Source organism: Ostrinia furnacalis, unplaced genomic scaffold, assembly GCF_004193835.3.
Source record: "Ostrinia furnacalis isolate ACB-3 unplaced genomic scaffold, ASM419383v2 OfSCF0450, whole genome shotgun sequence".
Classification (NCBI taxonomy): domain Eukaryota; kingdom Metazoa; phylum Arthropoda; class Insecta; order Lepidoptera; family Crambidae; genus Ostrinia; species Ostrinia furnacalis.
Window position 1 is genome coordinate 502,514 of NW_021130689.1, and position 6,000 is coordinate 508,513.

Here is a 6,000-nt window from a genome sequence, read left to right on the forward strand (position 1 = left end):
ATTCAAGTTACTCGCATCTCATTTTTTGATCCAATATGAGGTCAATGCCATAGAAACGGACTTATATACCATTATTTGCAATGAAAAGTATATTGGTTGCCATAGCTTTAAAGATAGTTACAAGTTTACTTTCGTTCTTAATTGAAAGTTAGTTCATTCCATTGACATAAATATACGAAAATAATTATCACAGCATCATAGAATAAAACTGGTTCCAGACTAATGCGTAGCCTACTTTCAAGAGCTCTTGAGCAAAATCTTCTATACTATTTTTAGCATCATTATATAGAGGGAATCCTGAATTTCCTCAAGAACGCTCTGCCATGTCATCCATAGATAATTGCACTCGTCGCTCGCCATTGACAAGGGCCCTATTGATTGGAGGGTAAAGGTTCGACCAAACCTACGCGTGCAGCCCGCGTGCGCGATGACGATCAATGCGTTTATGACTTTACCTCTAGCATGAACAACTTTCGTCTTCGAATAGTTTGCGTATTTGACAAAATTCGATACTCAACCTTCGAATTAAATGATAACGTGAAAATTTTGATTCTCAAAATAAGTTTCGTGCAACCATTTTTCATACTAAGTTCACTTTACGACACGTTCACAAGGCGCTGTTGTAGTTTTCGTACTAAATCTTTTGATGGCGATTCGAATACGCAAACGATTCGAACTCGAAAGTTTTTCGTGCTAGCCTTCATCAAAGCCTAGTATTGCCATCGCCATCGTGTTGGTTTGGTCGAACCTTAGCGAAGGTTATCACGCTGAAGTGGGTTGCCAAATATAATTTATCTCTTTAAAGTTATGTCTACGTCGGAAATTACAAAGTAGAGCTGCCTACTTAATCCGTAATTTCAATTTGCGTTGCTCGACATGTAATTTGGGATATTTTAAGCTAGATATTTTGACGCGGCTTGATCTTGTTTCATTATTAAAAATGGTTTTTCATTCGTTTACTAATATTATGCTAATGGAAAAATGAAAAATATTTGCAAGTAAGGCTTTTGTTTTATAGGTACATTAAGTTCAGTCAGTTGCAGTTTGAAACTACGACCATAATTATACGCTGAAAATTAATAACTTCGTTCTTTTCAGGTCTCCTGTATTTCCTACATATCTCTACGCCTTTGTATCATGGTTGAACGACCGCTATTCCATAAAAACTTAACTAATATTTTCGGACTGCGTACCGTGACTCGTGCTCTAACGCTCGAGAGGGATAAGAAGCTCTTGAATAGAAGCTTTCCGTCCCACGTACGGAGCTTTCATTAATCTTCCGGCTGTAACCGAAGCACAGAATAGTTGGGATCTAGCTCAGTATTGAGCACGATTTTCAAAGATATTTTTATCTCCAATATCGTCGTTTTCTTCGTCACGGTTCGACGGATAACTCGATATCGCAGGCCATGACACGAGGTGACGGTGCAACTTTGGATTAAAAGCTTCATATAAAGTTTCGCACACAAGCACGTAGCTTTTTTGTTCTTTTTTGTTTGGGCCGCTATACGATTAAGCGTATATGTATTTAAATGATCTCTCTGAGACACGGTAATTTTTCAGTTATCTATTGACTTGTATCTGAAGAAAAACTTTTAAATCGCATTTAGAAAGATTTAAGAAGAAAAGCAAAGTAATAGAAGAATTGAGCGCAAAGAAGTGAGTTCAAGACTTTAATTCAAAGGAAAAGATATTAAGACCGACCACCCTAATAAGCTCTAAAGGAACTAACTAAACTAAATGATTTTCACAGATAGAACAACAGAATCTGCCCAAATCCTTAACGAGCCGAAAAATTTCACAAAAATGTCGAGTTCCTTCACCACTGCCCAAAACATTTGTGTTAAAACTGGAGCGTTTATCGGAATACGGGGCAAACAGAGCATGCTAATAACAAAATTAGGCTGGCCCTCCCAATTACGGAGAAAAAAGTTGAAAACGTGTTAAGTGGAGAGTGACTATACAAAAACATTGTGTTTTCCAAAAGTATTTGTTTCGGACAGTTACCTAATTAGGCAGAAAGGAAATTAGTAGAGTTCCAAGCTTTGATCGCATTAGTTTGTTCTTGAGATAACAAATAAAATAATCACAGTCGTTCAACCGTTTTGATAGTCCAGGAAATTAATAAAGTTTCTTTAATCTCACGAAAGTTTGGCATAGCTACTAAAAAGTCTACCTAGGTATAGTAGGCTATGAAATCGTACTTATTAGTTCCCCTAAAAGTTGTTTTAAAGCCTATTTATTTACCTACCTAGTTACCAATGTCGATTCAATGAACTAATTAGATTATGGTTAAGGTACATGAAAAATAAGTTATTTTTTTGTAATTGGCACAACGCATTGTGTCCCCGAGACGCTTCAGTCCTAATTCCTCAGCCCAAAAAAATATATCAAAAGGAAACTTTGTTTTTACAAATCCATTTGAATTCAACGATGCTTTTGACCAGTCCGCGATGGGCTTCCCTTTCATAGCTGTCAAGCGACCTGGATTCCTCTTTTTGGGTCGGGCGTAATGAAATATTGTACTTACCGCTCCAATGCCTTCTATATTAGGTTCTAAAAAGTTTGCTTAGGTTACATTGACGTCAACGACTATCGTGTGTGAGTCAGCACACAGCATGTATTTACCCAAACTAATTGCATGTTTGTTTGGAACAATTGGCCGAAACAGTGGTTAATAAACCTATATGGTCATTATTGATATTATGTTAAGAGGTTATTAAAATACGAAACGGTTCGAGCAGTATAATTTAGTCATATGAATTAAGCACTGACTGATTATGCTTTAGTATTAGGGTAGGTACGATTCGGCATGTGCTTGATCTATGCGAAAGCATGAATTATTTCAGTAAACTTGAAATGATTTAAATAGTTACGGAGGATTACCTTTAGAAGTAGACTTGATTTCACATCCATAGAAATATACAGGAAGATACAATTCATATTTTTTGAAATCTAAGATGTCTTACGTGGCATTTTTTATTTACAATATGCGTTCAAAATAAGAAGTCAATATCGTATTACAAGGCACATTTCACTTTCCAACATTTGGTTGTAAGACGACAGGTTTGTATGTAAATGGGCTGTGGAAAACGCTCAGACAGTAATATCAGCTTAATTACTAGGCTTGTTAGGTCGGTAATTGGAACTGTTAACACATAGCTGATATGGTAAAACAAGAACAGTCTCTTTTCTGTTGTTTAGTTGGCTGATGCAAATTGTATGTATACTCGTAAGTAACAAGGCAACGAATAAATGTGTGATTGGGCAATCTCATACAAAGCTACTTTTTATAATCATACAACTTATCTTGACAAAATTAATCACACGGGACTTTTTCATCATTCATCCTGCAACTTATATGAGGTCTTTTGTCCACCTTGTGGGCGGAATCCCATCCCACGCTGCTCTTGCTCGAACGTGACCTCCGTTGCAGAATCTTGCTGCCCCTAAATCATTATGGGAGAATCTGGAAATCATTATGGGAGGCCTATGTTCAGAAATGATGATGACGATGACTCATACTCGTTTATCAGGTTAATAAATAATGAAATCATTGTAACTTTCCTTTTAACAAACTACTCTGTCTACGCAATAAGTGTAACTTAAAAATATTGCATAATTTCCCTCGACATGCGATATGTCGGTAAACAACTCCACCATAACTGGTTTCCGGCATAATACCCATAATTTAGTTTTATCGCGATTAACGTCTTAACTTTCAGCACTGAAGTATGTTAATATAAATCCGCTTTCATGTGGTTATTAAGGTATAGCTTAAACTACCAGAACTACAAAGTTACTAGGTATACCTAGTGAACATTAACATTATTGGTTTGTTATAATTAGAGCGTTTTGTTAGTATACTGGCAACATTGATTTGCAGTTTGATCCTTACTTGTACTACTTACTTGACAAAAAACTAGCTAACGTTCTTAAAAGTCCGTATTAACTCAAGTACCTATTGCTTTGTCCAGATGATAGTTCAGAGACTTGATTTTTAATATAGACGAAAATTCTAAAATACAGTCGACGAGCCAATAGTTCGGATGAGAAGCCAAAAGTGTAGACGTTCAATAGTTTGGGTGATCAGCCAAAATTCTAGACTTGTCCCAATAAATCTACAGATGAATGCCTACCCTACTTATTATAAGAACATTGTGCCATCGCATTACGTGAGTAGGGTAAGGTGGTGTAAGAGTGCGCACTTTAATTTTGAGACCCCATAAAAAATAAAATACCACATTTAGAAAAATCAACTTTATTTATTTATAAACTCTGTTTATCTGTCAACAAATTATAGAAGAACAAATCACGCTTATGTTATTAGTTAAGGTAGGAACTGAAGATATATAAAAAATGAAAATTGCGCACTCTTATACACCCAGGTGTATAAGAGTGCGCGTTGAGTCGTATAAGAGTGCGCGGATTAATTCTTAATGCACAAGTCGCACGTATAAAGTCCTTGGCCTAAGAAGCCAGTACAGTGTTCATGCCACCATTGCCGGCACACTGAGCACTCGATCCAATCTTCCGTGATAGGTTCTCGACTTGTGCCTGGTTGAATTCCATAGCTCTAGCAACGCTTGTAGCAGTTGGTTGTCTCAATGATATATCAGGATATCTCTTCAAAAACACCTCAACCATTATTTTCTAGCTAATTTAGATTTTTCATTAAACCTTATTGGTATTCATATACTTGAGCATACTCAAAAGCTAGCCCACGCAATGCCTTTGCTGTTAATCCAAAGTACATGTTTTTAAATGGTACCTGAACTCTTTTACAACTTCATTCTTCGTACTGTTTTGTCGGGAAGAAGTTATCTTTCTCCGAGACATGCTGTAAATACACCTAATAAAATATAAGCATAATAAATGCCATTTTATTTTACCCACAACACTTCGGTAAATAAACGTCGTATAAGAGTGCGCGCGCAATCTTATACGCACACTCCGTGCGCACTCTTATACGTTTGACCCTTTTCAAACAAATTGAACCACTGCCGCCATCTATTGAGTTTTCGGGCAAGTTTTTCGAATGAATCGGTTAGCTAAGTAGGTAAGCTATTTGCATAAAAATTGAATAATTTTGTTAAACTGAAAGTCTACGAACAGAAATCTTTGCCAAACGCAATAAAATTAGATCAAAACGAGTAAAAAAGTTTCGACTTACGTGGTATCTACAATTTTTAACCAATTTCGTTATTTTTTCGGCAGTGTAACCTTTATCACCAACAGATCAAAACACAACTAAAGCTAGCCGCATACCCCTCCCAGGATCGACGTGACGTGCGATGCGCACTCTTATCGCCCGCGCACTCTTACACCACCTTACCCTAAGTGTTCATTTTATGTCTGGCCTTATTTATTTAAGCACCAACTTAGGTCGTTACTTTATGACGATGTCTCGCGTGGGGTGCAGAAATGGTTACTTTAACACACTGTAACCCAGATTTACAGATTGTCACACAAGATTGAAGATAAGTGGCGCTTTGAACAACTTTCTGGGGCAATAAGTAAATAATTTTATCAAAAATATAGTTATGGTTATTAGGTAAATATAGGTAGTGGTTATTTATCATAAAAAAATTATTTTTATTCGTAATCATCATTTGTTACATATTCAAAACGTATACCTAATTACAGCAATAATATGTAGTACATTAATAATAATAGAAAGGTACATGTGTGCATAATTTTGTGTATAAATAAGGACCTAAACACGGTTCTTTATGAGTCACTTTATGCCCAAGTAAGTTGAAAAATAAATGTTGTATGAAGCAGCAATACCATATACTTGACGCAAACATAACACATTAGCCAAACACCCCCTTTCAAGGCTTGATAGAGTCTCTGAGTGAGTTTCTTTGTAAAGTGGACTTACTGGTTTTTAAATGGAGTCTCATATTAAATGGAAAGTTTTTAAATGGAAGAAAACTACTACTTACTGAAGCTAGTACAGTTGAGCTCTTGTTGTAGGTATTAACTTATTTCCAAATG